General features: G+C 47.8%; 1 long non-coding RNA gene across 2 annotated transcripts in view; it reads right to left on the bottom strand.

Moving 5' to 3' along the window:
* Positions 1 to 1919: 1919 nt before the first annotated feature.
* The window catches only part of LOC106738859 (uncharacterized), a 58304-nt gene continuing 39972 nt past the window's right edge, over positions 1920 to 20251 (bottom strand). For both annotated transcript variants that reach the window (XR_009463062.1, XR_002091801.2), the window contains 3 exons: positions 11359 to 11490; positions 6204 to 6411; positions 1920 to 2372 (listed from right to left, as the gene is read on the bottom strand). This is a non-coding gene — a long non-coding RNA (uncharacterized LOC106738859). The remainder of the gene's footprint in view (positions 2373 to 6203; positions 6412 to 11358; positions 11491 to 20251) is intronic.

Below are 20251 nucleotides of genomic sequence, written 5' to 3'. Positions count from 1 at the left end.
GCCAGGAGGTCAGCCACAGCCAGATGGGTCCAAAGTGCCAGCTCTGAGCAGGCAGAGTCCCGCCACTGGCCTCCCTAGCAGGAATTCTGGTGTTCCCTATTGGAAAACTGAAAAATCCCTGATAAAAAAAAATCCCAAAGTCACTTTCTAAAATACCCCCAAATCCATGTTCCTCCACAAGTAAAACAAAAGACCACTATAGAGAGAGAGTGAGATCAGTTGGACAATGTTTTATTGATACATCTACAGTGTTAAAGCAAGTCTCTTATAATAATGAAGTGCACTCTAAATACAGGTTTCATGAATTCATGAATCCATATTTTGCTGTGCTCCCACAGGGCGATGACCCCCACACAAGGGCTATGGCCCCCCAACAGGGGGTTCAGCCCCCTAACGGGATTTGTCCCCCACACAAAGGGTTTGGCCCCCCAAAAAGGGGATTTGGCCCCCAAACGGGGTTCATCCCCCTCACGGGTTCAGTCCCCCAACAGGGGGTTCAGCACCCATACAAGGGGTACAGCCCCCCAACAGGGGCCAAATGGCCCCCGCAGGGGCTACCACCCCTTCTGCAAGGTCTGCATGCCCCACCTCAGCCCCCGATTGCAGCCCCACCTGGCCCCACCCCCACCAGCTGCTGCAGGCCCCCCCCCATGGCTGTCCCACCCAGCCCCACCCCCTGTTCCCCCAGACCCCCCGATGGGTGCTCCACTCAGCCCCACCCCTCAACTTGCACCCCCAGGTCCCCAAGGCTACCCCCACAACCTCAGGCACTATCACTTTTTAAAAAAACCCAGAAAAATAACAGGAAAAAATGGAAAAAAAAGCCTCTGCTTACCTTAGAAGCGGGTGGGGGTGCTCCGGGACCTCCTGGCAGAGCCCCCCCCCGGGCAGCGGAGGGGCAGGAGGGCTCAGGCTGGGGCTGCTGGGGCTGTCACCCTGCCCTGCACTGTGCAGGTGGGGCCCCAGTCAGCCAGACAGCAGCTCCAACTTCCGGTAAGTGCCGGGGGGGTTTGGGGTTTTTTTTAAAGTGGGGGGGGGGCAGGGATCGGGGGGTTTGGGGGGACAGGGCCTCAGGGGGCTGGTGAGGGAAGGGGCCTCGGGGGGGGGGGGGGGCCAGCCACAGCATGGTCCCCTCTGCCTTCCTCCAGCCCCCCCCCCCCCCAACCCCTTACTCACTGGCACTGGAGCCCTGGTGCTGAAACACGCGGCCTGGCCCACTGCATGTTTCAGCACTAGGGCGAGGGGCCAACCATAGAGACGCTCTGGCAGCCAGAGCGTCTCCGTGGAGGACTCAGCCACCAGTTGCCTCAAGGCACAGTCCCAGACAGTACCCGGCACTGCTTTTTTAAGCTTTGATTTTTTTTTTTTAGACCCCTGGATATGCAGGGGTCTAATTTTCTCCCTGCGCTGCAAGTTTGCAGCATGGGGAACATTTTTTCGTTCCCGCATGTGCCTGTTGCCCCACCTCAAAGGGGTTTGAGGCAGTGCAAGAGGCACATGCGCGCTCTTGTGGACACGTCCTCTGGGTTTATCTTGTGAATTATGTTTGCACACCTAACAGTGCTAACATTGTGTGGCACGCTTGAAAAGATCTCAAGGCACCCCAGTGTGCCGTGGCTGGTTGAGAATCTCTGTTCTAGACACTAACACTTCCATTTTTCAATGAGTAGAGGTTTTATGGATGTGCATTATGACTGTCCATACAGGACTGGGTTTTTTTAGGAAGCGCTACTTCCCCTCTAAAAATCAAGACTCTTGAATTACTGATTACTTTTGAAAACTTAGGCCTTACAGATATTATTGAACAGACCGAATTTTGATGCTTTTTTGTAAACTACTGAATGGTTATGTGTACACTGATACAGCTGGCTGCCATGCTTCTGATAATTCTAAAAAAATTAATTGGTATAGGATTTATGTGGGTTGGGATTAATATTTTATAGCTGAATCTGAACCAAATTCATGTAAGATGAATAGACAAGACAATTAATTTTGTTAGATCATTGCTTACATAAAGTTTTCTCAGTGTTGTGAACTTATATGCCACCAAAATTCCTTAGCAACTGTTTAAATACAATGAAATAAGAAAAACACCAAAATAAAGAAACAAACTATTGGTATCTTTTTTTTTTCTTTTGATGAATACAACAGATAGGTGTCATTTTCAATTGTAACCCAGTGGCACTGAATCCAATGGCACTAAACACTCTGTAATGCTACAGGATCTGATCCGTTATGTTGTTGGTTGTATGCATTCTAATTTACTTTTATAAGTAGTCTCTTTGCCACATGATCCACTGTTCCCATACTTAGTATTTTTTCTAACTGGTTATGTATCCAGAATCATATTTCTATCATTTTTCCTTGCAGACCTGGAAAATAGCACAAAATAATTCCAATTAAATAGTTCAACTTACAATAAAATAATTTTTTTGTTGTTGGTATAGGACACAGATTCTCTTGATAGCTTACTTAAGGTAAAGTGTCACATCAAATTAGTATCTTGTGTGTCCTCATGCATGAAATTTCTGGAGGTCTAAATAGATATTTTCTATTTCTGGGTACTAGAGGAGCATAAACCATGCACATGGTTCTTGTCATATGCACTGTGCAAAGTAGAAACAAAACACTGTTGTTCTGATTTACACTTGCTGATCTTACATTTGCTATGCGCTATTGTAAATGACTGCAGTCAGAACAACAGTGAAGTAAAATCAGTGATCTTAGTGAAAGGACCAGATTACCTTTTAAAAAATAAGTCATGTAAGCTGCCCACAAGTGTCATTTTAATTACCCAAACTTTCTTTTTCCACTTAGGTAAACAAAGACCTCCCTTACCCCTCACCCCCATCTCCCCCCACAAATCAGTTTGGATTCAGATTCATTCCCTGTTGTTGCACAAGTTGTTTGCTGTGTTTGTACTACTTTTTTCCGATTAAAAATTCTATGGAGGAAACTTGGAATGTATGACTTCTAAACTGAGTCAGTCATCAAAAAGTACATTATCATTTAACTTGAAAAATATTTCATTACAATTTTAAAATCTTGAAGGTGTATTCAGTTATTACTGCTGAATTGATGCACATTGCTTCCTGTTCATAAAATGGAAGAAATTGTCACTTGTAGTATCATGGAAGAGATTTTACATATACAAATTAGGGCCATGTCCAGACAAGTGCAGCTGTGTGGTATGTGGCACTGCAGACCCATCTGCACTGCCACACCGCACATTCAGGCATTCCTCATGCTGTTACCTTGTAGCACGGGGTTTTTGACCCTGGGAGCCACACTCCAGCTGCCAGCAGGCTCCCAGCTGCAGGAGTGCAGCTGTGAAGAGTGGTTTCTAATTCAAACAAGAACTGAACCTCACTAATCTCATCACCAGAAGCCAACTCTCTACAGCCCAAAACACACTGGATGGATCCATACCACACCATGACAAGAAATGCAAAACCTGGCAACATACCTCCAGTATCCCCACAAACTGTGCACCAGAAACTATTACAGACAAGAATACCCAACTACCTGTGGGGGCACATTTCTCACAAGCAAACCACTCTTGTCTCCAGTCTCTCAGTCCTGATCCTCAAAGGGAATTTGCAAACCACTTTTCACAGACAGGCCTATGAACTTCACTTCATCAACCTCTTAGGTACAGAAACTTATGGACTCAATATAGACATTGGATTTATGACACACTACAACCTGCCTGACATCTGACTTCCCAGGTACCTCTCCACTTTTACCTGTTACTTTCCCCCTACCCCATCCTGTCTCTCACCCCATGGTGCCTCCATTTCCACTTCCACTGACTGGCTTTCTTGCCTGCATTGCATGCCAGCCTCTGGCTTCTTTACTGTTCCTTCCATCCAGGAAGAGCACACACACCAACTAAGTGCTTCTTGGTCCACTTCCAGGTCTGTTGCCAAGCGTGCTGGGGACCCGCACCCCTTGCACTCCTGTGGGACGCTCCATCCATCCCAGCATCTCAGCATTCACGAGCTGCCTGGTGCCTTGAGGTATGCAGAAAAAACATTTAAAGCTGTATCTATGTCCAAATCACCGAATCTTTCCGAATCTCTCTCAATTGATTTGGAGGGTTCCAATTCAGTTTGGAGAGATTAAAGGGTCTCAAGGTTCAATTTGGATTCGGAGATTTGGCCACCAAATGAGGCAATATCTCCACCAAATTGAATCAGGGACTGAAGCGTTGCACAGCCCTAATCAGCATCCCTGTGGTGCTGTAGTGTTTCTCCTCCTTGCCCTGGCTGGTCTTACATCGGCAGTGCAAGCAGATAGTGCACCTGGGATTATCTGCCACCTCAAAATGATCCCACACCACACTACCCCCTCGGGCTTCTGGGGTGCAGGTGAGTATCCTGCCTGATCTCCCTCCTCAGCAGGCAGAGGCACAACAACAGGAGGAGCAGACTCAGCTGAGCCACTTGCCTCCACAACCTCAACCTCCTCCGAACTGCCTTCCAGGGAAGTAGACCTGGATCTAGGGGAACTTGGAGGGGAGTGGGGCACAAACTCAGATTCCTCCTCGGTCCCCAAAATTTCTTTTGCTATGGTGCTCAGATCACCTGCTTCCAGATCCAGCTCCTCCTCTGGCACTGGAAGGCTCAGGCTGGGAACTAAAATGGGGGTGAAGGAGACTTTCATGCTGGTGCTGCTGCTTGTCATGCTGGTGGTGCTGAGGGTTATTATGGCTGGTGTTACCAGAGGGGGTGCAGATGCAGGCACCGGTCCCACCTCCTTGCTGCCACCAGCACCAGAAGCCTCATGTCTGCTAGTGCCAGGAAAGAGGGAATGTCTAAATGTGTGTGTTGGGGGGAGGGGGGGGGAAATTACAGCTCTCCCTCTGCCTCCTCTCCCACCCTGGCCAGAAGACCTGGCACCTGCCTTTCCAGCACACTTCATATTTCATGTGCTGGGGAAAAATGTGCATGTGTGTGTAATAAGTGTATGTGTAATGAGTGCTTTCCAGCAGTGCACTGTGGTGAGTCACTGCCAGGCAAAGCACTGCTTTCTTTTTGTTTGGGGGCAAAAAAATGAGAACAACAAATAACAGGATTTTGGGGGAAGGGTAGGCAAGGGTAAATAAATAGGAAAGGATTAGCAGTGGCTACAACTTGATCGCAAGGCACTACCAAGCTGCAAGCTTACAGAGGCTGCTCTCAGTCTCTGCTGCTCCTGCTGTAGACACAGACAGATGCAGCTGCAAAATGCAAGAGCAGTTCACAGACTAACTTTTATGCTGCTTCTCTGTCCCTCCCCCAGAGCGCTAGGATTGGAAGGGACCTCAGGGCCAGGTCCTTGTCACTTGCCAGCTACAGATGTCCATATCAGAGCAGTCCTTCCCCACTTCCTCCCCGCCCCTCTTAATTTCTCTTTCACTCCAAGCCCACCTCCCAAACAGCTCGAAACATTTGAAACATTTCAGAAACATCCAAATCATTTCAAAACATCTCTGAAACATTTTTGATGGCCTGTTTAATTTCGGAGCTGTTTCGGAGCCTCATGTTTCATTTTGGTTTTTGTGTTTCAGCCGCCAAAACGTTCCAATACGAAACGAAATGCCCACCGAAATTTTGCACAAGCCTAGTAGCCAACCCCTGTGTTGTCCCCAACGGACGGTGTGAGTTGGTGCCTGGTGCACTCTTGCCAATGAACACACGGGTGGAGGAGCCAACTTAATCTTTATTGTTTCAAGTCTGTGTAGAGAGGGGTGCTTGGCAATCGTTTGCAAAGCAAGCACACCGGTTACTACCTTTGGGTATCTTTTATATATATGTTTGCAAGTGTATCGCTCGGTGATTGGTTACAAACCACTGACATAAGACGTTCTCTACTGAGCATGTCTCTATACTTATGTTTTAGCCATGTATTTCATTTGCATACATGTATGTTTCATTAACATACTTTGCTCTGCCCAGAGGGTGTGATTTTTAGCATTATAATGAGACCTTTTTCTGAACTTCTTGCTATCTTGCAGGTGTCAGAGAGACATTTTCCTGCTGGTGCCAGGGAGGCATTCTAGGAATCTTCCGCAACCCACACGCTGTGCTCTGCAAGCATTTCTCAGTACACACATACCAAACCCCTCCCAGCACCAGCAAGTTGCCTTAAGTGTTCAGTTAGATATAGTTTGCAAAAGCTAGATATACCATAAAAAAGATTACATAAAAAGATTACATCACCTGCACTAGGACCATCTGCAGTCTGTTCACCTCTGACTCAGGTTGTGGGAAGAACACATGCACTGGTCAGAAAAGGCTTGTGCTGCAGACCTTGGATGACCCGCAGTGACAAGAGACTTTCAAGAGGAGCGAGGTCATTCTCATGGAGATATGCACAGAGCTAGCCCCAGGGCTGGGGAGGCACAGTCCAACTGAGCATTCTCTTTACCTGTGGAGAAGCAAGTGGCAATAACTACCTGGAAACTGGCAGCCTCCAACTGACCATTGCAAACCAGTCTGTCAAACCAGTTTGTCATGATCAAATCTTTTGGTTGCACCAAGCATGAGGTGGACACTGCCATAATAAAGATATTGACCTAAGGCTTGCCAACCTAGAGGAAGAGCCTCAGGCATATAGTTTTTATGGATGAGTTTCCCCAACTGAACTGAAACACATTCCTATCTTTGTCACCACCCCAGGAAGTTTTTGAGTACATAAATAGGAAGCGTGGTTTTCTATCATTCTGCAGGGCCTGGTGGACTCCAATGGGTGGTTCATCCACATTAATGAATGCCACACGAATACCTGGAAAAATGCAGAATGCAAGAATTCTCAGCTACTCTCACCTTGGCTTCCTTTTCAAGGGACAGAAAGTTTGCCAAGACTACTCGCAGCATAAAAATTATCAAACTCTGCCCCTGCTGATGTGCAGCACCTCAGTCTGCCCACTGCTGTAGTGGTTCTCAAACACCTTGCTCACAAGAGAGAACTCTTAACTAGCTTCAAAATGACAGGCTGCATGTTTGGGTGGCTGGAAACCAATTGGTACACCCTTGGGACCTGCTCAGGTCCTGTCTGCTGGGTGTCCCATTGGCAATCCTTTGATATGAGGAGTCTTCTGGTAAATAGGGGAGTCACTGGTAAATGGAGATGGCTGAGGCAGCCAATCTGAGTTCACAGAACCTGTAAAGTAGGGCTGGAAGGGGCCTCTAGAGGTCTAGTCCAGTGATTCTCAACCTTTTTTGTACCAGGACCCATTTGTAAACATCAATGGCCAGTCCCAATCCAGTGCCCCTCTCTCCTGACCCACAGCCCCCCAGCATGTGGAGCAGGGGGTGGGTATGTGGGGCAAGGGGGTCCCAAGCAGCCCCTCAGAGGCTGGAACTCTGCCAGCCTGTAAGGGAAAAGCCACAGTTCCCACATTGTTTGCCTTTAAAGGAGAATTCATTTATAAAGTTTATTCGTGACCCTTTCATACATTCTTGTGACCCACTTTTGAGTCACAACCCATGGGTTGATAAATGCTGGTCTATAGCCCCTCCTTGCCCCCCCATAGACTTATCTGTGGGGGGCTGCAGGAACTGCTTTCCATGCTGCCTGGCTGTCGCGCGCGAGCTGTGCTCGTTAATGTCCTGCCAGGGCTCTCTCCCTGGCAGTTTCTCCTCTCTAGGAGCAGAGCACCAAGGTGCCCTGCAACACTCAGCTTGTCCCTTTCCTTCTCCAAATAATCTTTGTTAGCTGTCTGGTTGCAACCTAATATGTTTTTTTAAGACTGAAGCGAAGTAGTTGTTGAACAGCCTTCTTTGTTAGCATCTTCTGTTAAGAGTCCATCCTGATGTAGCCCGGGTACACCCAGGAGTGTGCCTTGTCAGCCAGTGGAAGGGATGGTGGTCTGGCAGGTGCTGAGAGAGAGCCTGCCACCTAGGAGCAGTTCCCTCTCCTCTCTACAGAGCCAGGCCAAGAGCAAGCGCTTAACTGTATACAAATATATTGCTACAATAAATTAATACAAATAAGGAACATTAAATAGTTACAGTAAAATTAGTATGTGACACCACATATAATAACCTGCAACCAATATATTGTACCACTTCGAGGGACTGCAAAAACATAAACCAGGTGATTCACAGCATATACAATAATTAACCCCCCTGCAAAAAATAAGTATTAACACTTTGGAACAGGTAAGTCAAGGCATCAACACAATAAACACAAATGAGCATCAATTTAGATAACCCAGGTGAGTTGAGGTAGCAATACTATAGTCATACACAGAAAACAATACAGGTATGTTCTGATAATAGGCAATAAACGCATACATATAGACAATAAAGACAGATAAATCCATATAAACTCCCTTAAGGAGTACTCATAACTATATTAGCCTCTACAATATGAAACAACAACAATCAAAAACAAGGGGGTGCACTCAGCACCTCCCGAGTTGTTCCCTGAGCCCCTCCCCTTTAGGGCCCCAGGATGTGGACGCACCCCCTCCCATAATGGAGGAGGGTGGAAGTGGCAGACCCTCCCAAGCCCACCTCTCCTGTGGGACCTGCTTCCCCAGCAACTTACACTCCCGCTCTGAAGCAGCCAAGGCTCATCCCCTGGTGGCCAGTCCCATGATGGCCTCTCTCCAGTGGCGATCCCAACTCCTCTCGATGGCCTGGTGCCCCGCACTGGGCACCCAGGGTGCTCCCATGGGAACCAAGCCCTTACTGGCTCTAGTTCCCCAGCCTCACGCTGGGGGTCCTTCCCTTTCCCGGGCCCTGCTCTGGGCACCAGGGCTCTTAGTTTAATGTGGAGCCACGCTGCGAGGCTCCAGTTATTCGACCTAGAGCTGGAGCTAACTTGAGCAGCCTCAAGCTGCTCCCAGGGCCAGCTCTCTGTGCACTGGGTGGGGCCCAAGCAGCCTTGATCTGCTCCCAGGGCTGGCTCTCTGTGCACCGATCCACGCACTGTTGAGGCTCAGGCAGGGTCCGTGGCCAGTCATTTCCAGAGCTCCTCTCTCCTCGCTGTCCCTTGCCGCGTCTCTCACTCCAGCGGGCCGAGCATGCTCTCCTTTTATACGCTTCAGGGGCTCCACCCCCGAAGTTCTCCAGACCTGGCAGGGCACAGTCTCGAACCACATCCAGATTGCTCCTTGCCCTCTCCCTTCATGGAAAGGGCATGGCATTGCTTTCCCTGGCTTGCTTCTGATTGGCAGATGGGGTCCACCAATTGGAATTGCAGAATCTTGAGCTCAGGACTCATCCAGAGCTCAAAACTTAAGTCTGCTATGCTGACTATTTAATTGTGAACCCAGCTTCCTTGATCTTTCTTTTATGGCCAATATATTTATAAAGAAATATACACAAATGCCAGGAGCTTGGGGAATAAACAGGAGGAACTTGTCCTCCTGCTTAACACAAATAATTACGATGTCATAGGGATAATGGAGACCTGCTGGGACTCCACCCATGACTGGGCCACAGGTATAGATGGCTATACCCTGTACAAGAAAGATTGAGTGGACACAAGGAGTGGGGGTGTAGCTCTCTATGTCGAGGAAAGCTAATTGTCCCTGCAAACCAATATTGGTGCCCAGGGTGGACGACCAGAGACCCTCTGGGTTAAAATCCATGGGGAACATGGCACAGGGGACACAATGGTGGGAGTCTATTACAGACCTCCTACCCAGGATCAAGAGCTTGACCAGGAGTTCACCAGGGAATTGGCTGAGGCCACACACTCCCAGTGCATGGTTGCCATGGGAGACTTCAACTACCCAGACATCTCATGAAAGGCTAGATACCTTCAAGTCAGCCGGCCCTGACAATCTACATCCCAGGGTACTCAAGGAGCTGGCAAGCATCATAGCTCAGCCCCTGGCACGGATCATCGAGAACTCCTGGTGCTCTGGTGAAGTGCCCAAAGATTGGAAGAAGGCCAGTGTGGTGCCTATCTTCAAGAAAGGGAGGAAAGTGGATCCAGCAAACTAGAGGCCCATCAGCCTGACCTCTGTCCTGGGGAAGGTCTTAGAAAAGATTATCAAAGATGCCATTCTTAACAGACTAGCTGATGGCAATATCCTGAGGGATAGCCAGTACGGGTTTGTTGCAGGTAGGTCTTGGTTGACCAATCTTATTTCCTTTTGCAACCAGGTGACCTATCACCTGAACAAGGGAGAAGAGATTGATGTTGTATATCTTGACTTCAAAAAAGCCTTCGATCTGGTATCCCATGATCACCTCTTAGCAAAACTGGCCAACTGCAGCCTCGGCTTCACCACGATCCGCTGGCTGGGGAATTGGGTCCGTGGTTGAACCCAGAGGGCGGTGGTTGACCGAAGTCAATCGTCATGGTGCCCTGTGACCAGTGGGGTCCCTCAAGGCTCTGTCCTTGGGCCTATATTATTCAACATCTTCATTAATGATTTGGACACTGGTGTCAGAAGCGGACTGGCCAAGTTCACCAACAACACCAAACTCTGATGTAAAGCATCCACACCTGAGGACAGGAGGGTGATCCAGGCTGACCCTGACAGGCTCAGGAAATGGGCGGATGAGAACCTGATAGTGTTTAACACTGAAAAATGCAAGGTTCTCCACCTTGGGACGAAAAACCTGCAGCATACTTATAGGCTTGGCAGTGCTATGCTGGCTAGCACTACGGACGAAAGGGACTTGGGGGTCATGATTGACCACAAGATGAACATGAGCCATCAGTGTGATGCTGCAGCTAGTAAAACAAGCAAAGCGCTGGCTTGCATCCATAGATGTTTCTCAAGCAAATCCCAGGACATCATTCTCCTGTTGTACTTGGCCTTGGTGAGGCCGCAGCTGGAGTACTGCGTATAGTTTTGGGCTCCACAACCTAAAAAGGATGTGGAGAAGCTTGAGAGAGTCCAGAGGAGAGCCACGCGCATGATCAGAGGTCAGGAAAACAGACTTTATGATGAGAGGCTGAGAGCTATGAGACTCTTCAGCCCGGAAAAGCGCAGGCTCAGGGGTGATCTGATGGCTGCCTATAAGTTTATAAGGGGTGTTCACCAGGATCTGGGGGAACATCTGTTCACCAGAGCACCCCAAGGGATGACAAGGTCAAACAGTCACAAACTCCTCCAAGACCGTTTCAGGCTGGACATAAGGAAGAACTTCTTTACTGTCGGAGCCCCCAAGGTCTGTAATAGACTGCCGCCAGAGGTGGTTCAAGCACCTACTTTGAACGCTTCAAGAGACATTTGGATGTTTATCTTGCTGGGATCCTATGACCCCTGCTGACTTCATGCCCCTGGGGCAGGGGGCTGAACTTGAAGATCTTCCAAGGTCCCTTCCAGCCCTAATATCTATGAACTCTATGAAAACCTCCTCTTCTGGTCCTGACCTTGACTCATCAGGTGAAGTTCATGTTTACCTTTGTCTTCCTGATTTTGTCCCTGCAAGTCCTTGTTATGCTTCCTTGGTGATCTGCTCTTTAGACCTGTGCAGGGGTTTCTGCGCGTGTACCTCAAAATGCTGAAAGGAGATCTCATATCACTTGTGTATCCTAAGGCAAAATGGGATGAAAACAGCAGATGTTAATAGCAGAGCATTTTTTCCCCCCACTCTCAAACTTTTTCATATATGGAAGATAACCCCATCCCCCTCCCTCTTCTCAGTTTCTGTTTGCTGCAAGCCTTCCGAATCTCCAAATCTCTCCGAATTGATTGAGAAACTTCCGATTCGATTTGGACCTTTTAATGGGTCTCCCGATTTGATACGGATTCAGAGATTTGGTGGCCAAATCAGGCCATATCTCCTCTGAATTGAATCGGCTACTAAAGCTTTGCACAGCCCTACTGCTCTGTACATTTTCTTTTTTCCTTTAGAGCATCCTAGAAGCTCCTTGTACAACCACCATGGTCTCTTACCATTCTTCTTGTACCTCCATCATGTTAGAACAGCTTCCTGTTGGGCTTCCAATTCTTGCCCTTTAAAGTTGCCAGCCCTCCAGGGCACCTTTATCCTTCAGTCTGTCCTCCCATGGCACCATGCCCACTATCTCCTTGAGTTGGTTGAAATCCACATTTTTGAAATCCATTGTCTTAGTTCTGCTTACCTCATGCTTTATCAATCTCATCATGATCATGCATTCTATCATACTGTAATCACTTCCTCCGAAGTTCCACCCCCCTTCACAACCTCCACCACTTCTTCCCTATTGGTCAGCACAAGATTCAAGATAGATGATCCCCTATTTGTATCCTCAACATTTTGGAAGAGAAAATTGTCATCCAACACAAGTTGTTGAGCAAGTTCCTATTTTATAGTTCTAACAGTTTCAGATGGAAGGAATGAAATTTGGTAATGTTAGATCACAGCTCTTTCCCTTTGTCTCTCATCTGCCTGTTTAGTGAGGTGAATTTGCTCAAAATGATCAATGCCATGTTGTACATGACAGTACCACTGGAGGCACCATTGGAGGTTTCCCAAATATTTATATTAATATCACCTTTCTTCAGACTAGCTTTCAAAGTGTCCTTGAATCTCTTCTTTTGCCTACCTCTAATGTGGTAACATCAGTGATGTGAGAATATAGGACCTGTCAAGGGTGAGTGTCTCAATATCTGTCTCAGAAAGCACCATAGGGGCTGGAGGAATGGCAGAGCTTCTGGCTGACAACCAGTGGCCTCTGTCATCTCTAGCAGGCTCATATTGTTACTTGGGGATCTTTTGACTTGGATTGGCACTGAAAGGGGTAACACTTATGGCCCCTCAAAGTCTTCTGGAGTGTGATTGCTTTGTACACATTCATATTCCAGTGGCACCTTTTCAGGGTTTTCTGTACTTTGCCTTTCCTCGAGGCAAGATGAGGTTGAGGATTTCCATGCTGCTCCAAATGCTGCATCAGAGGAGGGCAGCTGTTGCATCCACAGAAAGGCATGGGCAGGTCAAAGTAGATTGCAGACAGAAAGGTGAGTGCACAGATTTCAATCCCTGGTGTGTCCATACAGAAAGTAGGAGGGCTGGAGGATTGTTGCAGCTGTGATGATCCAGGAAATAAGGGCAGAACCTGGCTGGATACAAGGTTTTGAAGTGGGAGGCTGCATCCAGGCCATTGGACCCCAGAAAAGTGATTAGAGTGACCTGTTAATTAACCCAGTTGCAAATTATATTGTGGCTAGTACAGTATGTAAAAATATGATCAGAAATTCATGTCTAAGTTTACACATATTGTGTATAGGTAGGAATATTAGTGTTCATTGCGTGGACACATGCCCCATGGTGCTGTGAGGAAAGTCCAGAAAAATACCAAAAGATGCTGTGATAGGATGTGAGCTCATGGATAAAAAACAGCCTACTATAAAAATATGTAAGAAACTATCACCCTAGTCTCCACCCCTTTAAATACAAATAGAAAAATAATAGGTTTGGGGAATGATGTACATCAAGTGGCAGGAGCAGTCATGCAATTGCTAAATGTAGGCAGCAATTTATCAGCTCTAATGCAAACAAGATCCAGGGCTGGCTACCTTTCAGGTAATTATGGTAGAAAGCTGCTTTCCTACTCAGCTCTTCAAGACGGTTTGGGGATTACAAGCTTAGAGATGCTTATCTCTAAAGGATGGGTGAAATGGTCACAATCACTGTGTTAGGGAAGGATTAGAAGAGACAGAGGAGGGGCCTGATTGCTGTATTATCCAGGATATTCAGGATCAGTGCCTGATCCAGGCAGGGCTCTGAGCATCCTGCACAGATGTGTCAATGTGCTAAATGAAAGCTCTGCCATCAGCAGGAATTAATTTAAAACCCATCAAACGTGGACTGAACATTACCCATAAACTGGGAGCAGGGGAGGGAAGAGCATGATGTGGAAATTAGAGGGGGGAGGCCCCACTTTAGCTTCGGAGTCCTGTCAAAACTGTCGATTCTGAACGGAAAACAGTCGCATGAGAAGCTGCAGAATGCAAATCCTCAGACAGGGTGGAAAAACCCGTGGTTTGATGAGCAGGCTCCAAGTGCACACTTTAAAAGCTGGTGCACACTCTAGTGGCCGTCTGCAGAACTTGCTCCTTCCCATGAGCCACATTAGGGCTGCTATACCTGTGCTCTCTAATCTGGCCACTCACATTTGTGTCCCCAGTGTACACCAGAGCTGAACAACTGCTCTCTTCTCTAGCCTCTCTTAGCATACAGTCAGCCTGCAGTCATTGGCCTCATCTGACAAGGTAAAAAGAATATGCCTGACATGGGGCCTGAATTAAAGCCTCCAAGTTTAAATATTTGTGATCTTTGGGAAAAACCAGGGCCAAACTTTATGGCAGGGGTATCAGACACAACCTGCAGGCCAGATCCAACCCACAGAACCATTCCAGCCAGACTGCGAGGAGTCCAGAGGAAGTTGTTGGGGGTGGCTAGTGCAGCATGGCCTGCTGTGGAATTCAGGGTCCCTGGACCCCTGTGGACATAACTATTGGTGGCAGGGGGTAAGTGAGAGCTCTGCAGATACAGCTCTCAGTTGCCCTGCTACTGCCCTCCCCCAGAGCCATTCCCCTACCCCAGGGGTGGGCAAAATGCGGCCTGCCAGGCCATTCTATCCAGCCCACGGGGCCCCTAAAAAATTTAGAAAATTAATATTTATCTGCCCCTGGCTGCCTTTAATGTGGCCCTCAATGGCTTGCCAAAACTCAATAAGTGGCCCTCTGCCTGAAATAATTGCCCACCCCTGCCCTACCCACTTTGCTGCCTGTCCTAGACCCTCACTGTCACACAATCCCCAAATTACACCACCGCCTGAACACTGACCTGCACCTCTGGACCCGGGATCGGGCCCAGGAGGAGCGTATGTGGTCTGGATCCAACCTGGGGCCCAGGGTCAGTTTGACACCCTTGCTTCATAGCTTATGGCAACTTGTAGTAAGAACAGGAATGCAGCCTCCCACATCATCCCAGTGAGCAAAATACAGAACATATCCTTGGGAAATATCTAGTGGTAATAAGTGCTGGTCGCTGATGGACAAGCCAGTGATTCCTTATCATCTAGGACAGTGGTAGCCAAACTCTTTCGTAGGCATGCCACAAGATAAACCCTTCATCCTCCCTGAGTGCCACTCCAACCGCCTTCCCTGCCCTATCTGCTGCTTTGCTTTCTGCTCCCTGCCCTATCTGTCATGTATTCCCCGCTCCCTGCCTGATCTGCTGTGTGGCATATGCAGTCTCTGTGCCACTGGTCTGGGCATGGAACTATGAACTGGAAACTTCTCAGTTTTAAGACTTGTTCTTGACACACTGAGTTTGCGTTTACCTGGCTTGAAAAGTCTCTTTTCCATCCTATGCAATTAATAGTTTTGTTCAAGTAATACCAAAAGGTCCAAAAATAAAGATGCCATTATACTGTACAAAGGAAACATCGGGCTCAGGTCCACAAAGGTGTTTAAGCACCTGTCAACCTAAATTGATCATATAGGCACCATCTACAAAATCGCCATCTAACCCTGGAGGGGCCTACATTCTTTCCAGTTAGAATTTACAAGGTTATCAAAGCACTGACACTTGACCTCTAGCTCAAGCCAAATCCAGGATTCTGAAACCAGCTAGAGGAATGTCTACTTTGCTAGTAAAACCTGAGCCCCTAGGCACGCTCTGAGTTCTGCCAGGTCCCACCGCAGGCGTACAGTAGGTGAAAGATGAGCACAGCACGTGCACAAAAACCTGAAGCATAGATAACTGTGTCTGTCCTAGTGGTTAGGGTACTCAACCATGGTTCAAAGCAAAGACTTGAACCTGGGTCCCCCATCCTAAGTGTATATCCCAACCACCATGGAAGCAGCTGTTATGTATTCTCTTTGTGTTTTGTTTTTTAGAGAAAAAAAGTCTGCCTGAGCAAACCTGGCTTAGACACACGACTCCAGGACAGCATTCATGCCTAAGGATCCCAGGTGATGAGAGCACCTATCACTGGAGATGTGCAGCAGGTCAGAGACGCTAGGCACCCATTCCTCTGCATTTTGCCCTTGGCTAGCTTGGCTAGCTTCTCAGCTCTCTGACTGCCTCCTAAAGAAGGCAACTTTAGTAGTCATAAGCAATGGTTATACTGGTAACAAATGGTTCTAATAGAAGCTGTTACAATGGAATTGTTGGTCTGTGTGGTAGGGGAATATATTGAGCAAAACCATTATGTTAACCCCGTTTCATTCAGAGTTAACATTACAGCAATTTGGCTCAGGCTGCTGTAGGAGCATGCAGATATAACAGGTACATTGCAACAGCTGATGTCCCTAAGCAGCAAGTCCTCCTCCCCTTTTAAAGATGTTGACAGTTACACCCATCCAGAGCCTGAATTGCTCAACTCTCCCCGGGCACCAAACAGGGAGCCTGAGCACCTAACTCAGTGCTGAGGATTTCTCTAGGCATCAGGCTACTTGTGGAGCAGACATTGCAATGCTGACCAGAGCACCTGGAGTCTAGGCCCTAGTCCCAGCACCGCAGAGTCTTCAGTCTAGGATTTAGACATGATGCATCAGGTGAATACATAGACAAATGGGGGAAGGGCAGACAAGAAAAGAGGAGAGCTCAGCATGATTGCACAAAGCACTAGTTAAAGTGGCTGCAGGTCGCTGCCAGCCCAACCAACTATTCACCTTGGTTGAAAAGACTTTCATCCAGTTCTAATGGAACTTAAGGGAATGTTTTCTTTTCTCTCTCTCACTAAGCCATGTTATAATTCAGAGTAAGAAAACATGCCATGAAAAATTAAAAACAATTTGTTGCAAAAATTGTCAAAATAAAGTGTTTGTATAACAATAGGTGCTTAATGGTCTCAGCCAGAATTGTGGCACCATGTTTGCTAGGCACTGTACATACAACCAGAGAAACACATCCTTTCTCGAAAGAGCTTACAGGTTTAGCAGGTGGGATGGGAAAACAGATGCACAGAGAGACAAAGAAATATGACCCAGGGCAGGGCAGTGAAAGGAAACTGGTCTTCTGTGGCCCAAGGTAATACCCTATCTACAGGGCCAGGGGACTTTTGCTTAGCCACAGGTTTCTTATCTTCTTTTGGCTCCGCCTTTGGAAAGAAAAAGAGAAATCCACCCAGGGACTGACTTTGGTGTCACAACATTCAGGGTTTCAGCATCTAATTGTTGAGACATCCTGCTACAGTGGAATCCATAGCCTCAAGTCAGATATCCAAGCTTCCCATACATTGTATAAGGACGATTGGACACCTAACACTGGGATCCAGAGAAGTGAGCAGACTGAGAGGGAACCAGCTAAGCCAGGCATTGGGATAAATACTAAAGAGAGCGATGGAACTCAGGCTGTGCCCCTTAGAGGTAGGTAGCCACACACATCTAGGCCAAAGGAAAGGATCTATCTCTGTTCAGGATTTATCACTGCAAACTGGTGTCTGCGGCATCACATATGGCACAGTCAGGTGTTCTCCATGCTGCAAAGGCATGCTGCCCGTGTGTGTGCTGCTCTGTTTTTTTCCCCCGTGGGTTTTTTTTTTTACTCCTGGACCTGCTGGCAACACTTCTACCAATACTGTATTAGTAGGAGTATTGCCAGCAGATTGAGAGACGTGATTATTCCCCTCTCTTCAGCACTGGTGAGGCCACATCTGGAGTACTGTGTTCAGTTTTGGACCCCCAATACAGAAAGGATGTGGACAAATGGGAGAGAGTCCAGTGGAGGACAACAAAAATGGTGAGGGGGCTGGGACACATGACTTACGAGGAGCAGCTGAGGGAACTGGACTTATTTAGTCTCAAGAAGAGAAGACTGAGAGGGGATTTCATACCAGCCTTCAACTACCTGAAGAGGGATTTGAAAAGAGGATGGAGTTAAACTGTTCTCAGTGGTAGCAATGCCGGCCCCAGCCTCTCCTACCCCAACCGGGGTAACTTCCTGCGCACCAGAGCATGCGTGGCATGGTTGTTTCCTGAGGACAACTAGCAGCAGCACAAGGTGCATTACTGCTAGTTGCCCCCAGGGAACCAAACATCCACGCACATCTAGACATGGCCCTAAGATCCCTTCCAGTCTTAGTTTTATATAGAATCATAGAAAACCATAGAGAAATAGGGCTGGAAGGGACCTCCAGAGGTCTTCTAGTCCAACACCCTGCCTGAGGCAGGATCACCCCATCCAAACCATCCCATACAAACCATAATCTAAACTCTACATAAGCCTACAGTCAACCTTGACACAACACAGACCTAACACCCTAACCTGCCACAGGTAAAGCAGGGGAACTATGGCAGCCAATGTCTTGCTTCCATGAAATGTTGTCAATATATTCTTAAGAGATCCTGGGTAAAAGGCTACAAAGGAAGCTAAAAACCACCACAGTCCATACCAATATGACCATGGAGTAAAATTCCTTCTTGACCCCAAATATGGTGATTGGTCTGACCCTGAGCAGAGGGGCAAGGCCCTCTAGACAGGAGCCTCCATCTTTTATCTGAACAGAAGCATTGGCAAACTCCAGTCAAAGTCCCCAGCCTTAGCTGTAGCTAATACCCAATGCTTCTGGGAAGGCTTAAAAACCTCTGACACATGTAGCAGGAAATGGGGCAGTGCAGAGACAACCAGCAAAGCCCATAAGCATGGGAAATACACATAGTAGAACATAGGCATAGCTACACCTAGATCATCCCTGAGCAGTGACTGACCAACTTCCTCTTCAGGGGCGAGGCATAAGAGGTACATGCGGGTGCACGTACACCCTCTAAACGTGGCTGTGCACCCCCTACAAAAAGGCGCTGCTGACACTGTGCACCATCTGTGGGCAGTCCATAATCCCTGCTGGCTGCCGCCACTGCCAGCAGCGTCTGTGGGTGGTCGTCGACCCCTGGTTGGCACTCGCCCCCTCCCCCCAACCGCCGCCAACAGCGCCAGTGGCATCTGTGGAAGCTTCCCTGCTTACTGCCCCTGCGCTCCCACCACCACACTCCTGCTGCCCCTGTGCCCCCCCCAGCCAGCAGGGGCATGCATCATTCATGCTCTTCTTGAACACCTCCAGTGATAGAGGGCACCTATACACAATCTGAGAGGCTGCTCTGATGCACTGTAATTACAGCACATTGGAGTAGACTCAATTAATCAAGTCTGCTGGAGCATGCTAATTGGTACGCTCCAGGCAGCCTCTGCATCTTGTGTAACAGTGTCCCCATGCTTCAAAATGGTGGTGGGGACACTTTATCTAAAGCTTGTTTAACAAGTTTTAGATAAAGTGCCCCCACAGTCATGTTGAAGTGCGGGGATGATAATATATGAAACACTCCAGATGCTTTTATTAGTCTGGCTGTCAGAGCCTCACTAACTAAAGTGCCGCCCCCATCCCGAAGTACATGTAAAAATGCCCAGAGAGTCCACAAATACCCTAGGCCAGCAGTTCCCAAACTCTGACAGATTGCGCACCACCAATTTAAATTGCACACCACCAATTTAAATTTAAAATGATACAACCTTAAGTACTACCAGAAAAATTTTCAGTTCAACCTTAAGTACCCCAGCAAATGTTTGCCATATAAAGTAATTATAATAAATTTGTTAACACGTACCACTAACAGGTTGTCTGCAAACCACTAGTGGTACGTGTACCGCAGATTGGGAACCGCTGCCCTAGGCAGTCTATTCCACTGCCTCACTGTTAGAAGAGCGAACAAGTGAACAAGGGGAATATCCACCATCAGGCCATAATCAAAGGACTCTGGTCTGCTCACTCCACTGAATATTCAACTATTTTATAGTAGGTATTCAGAGGAGTTGGGTTTGAAACTCAGGACTCAGCCAGACATTAGTTGCCCAAGGTGATACAATGAAGCAGTGATAGAACAAGCATTTAAGGCAGGGGTCAGCAACCCCTGGCACATGTGCCGAGCATGGCACGCAAGGCCATTTTGCTCGGCACACCACTGCCAGCCCAGGCTCCAAACAGCTGCTGCCAGCCACGGAGCCCAGGCTGCTCCCAGCCAGCACCTGGGAGGCTGCAAGCCCTGTTGCAAGCAGACTGGGCTCCATGGGCTGGCTGCAGCCAGGAGGCTGCAAACAGCTGCTTCGGGCTCCAGCATATCAGCACTCCAGCACCTTCCAAGGTAGACATTGTGGTTTCTTTGGCACTCTAGCCAAAAAATGTTGCCTACCCCTGGTTTAAGGTCAGGGTCTTCTGTCAACTAACTGTGCTTACCTACCTTATTGCAATGGTTGCTAAATATCTACAGCTTTCCTTCATTTGCAAAGCAGCCTGAAAACTAGGTTTACAGCATTAGCATCCATCTGTGAAAGATTTGGGTTAGGTGATTTGCCTAGTATCACATAGG

Source organism: Alligator mississippiensis, chromosome 1 (genome assembly GCF_030867095.1).
Source record: "Alligator mississippiensis isolate rAllMis1 chromosome 1, rAllMis1, whole genome shotgun sequence".
In the NCBI taxonomy this organism is placed as follows: domain Eukaryota; kingdom Metazoa; phylum Chordata; order Crocodylia; family Alligatoridae; genus Alligator; species Alligator mississippiensis.
The sequence above is the reverse complement of the archived record's forward strand: the minus strand, read 5'-3'. Positions and strand labels throughout refer to the sequence as shown.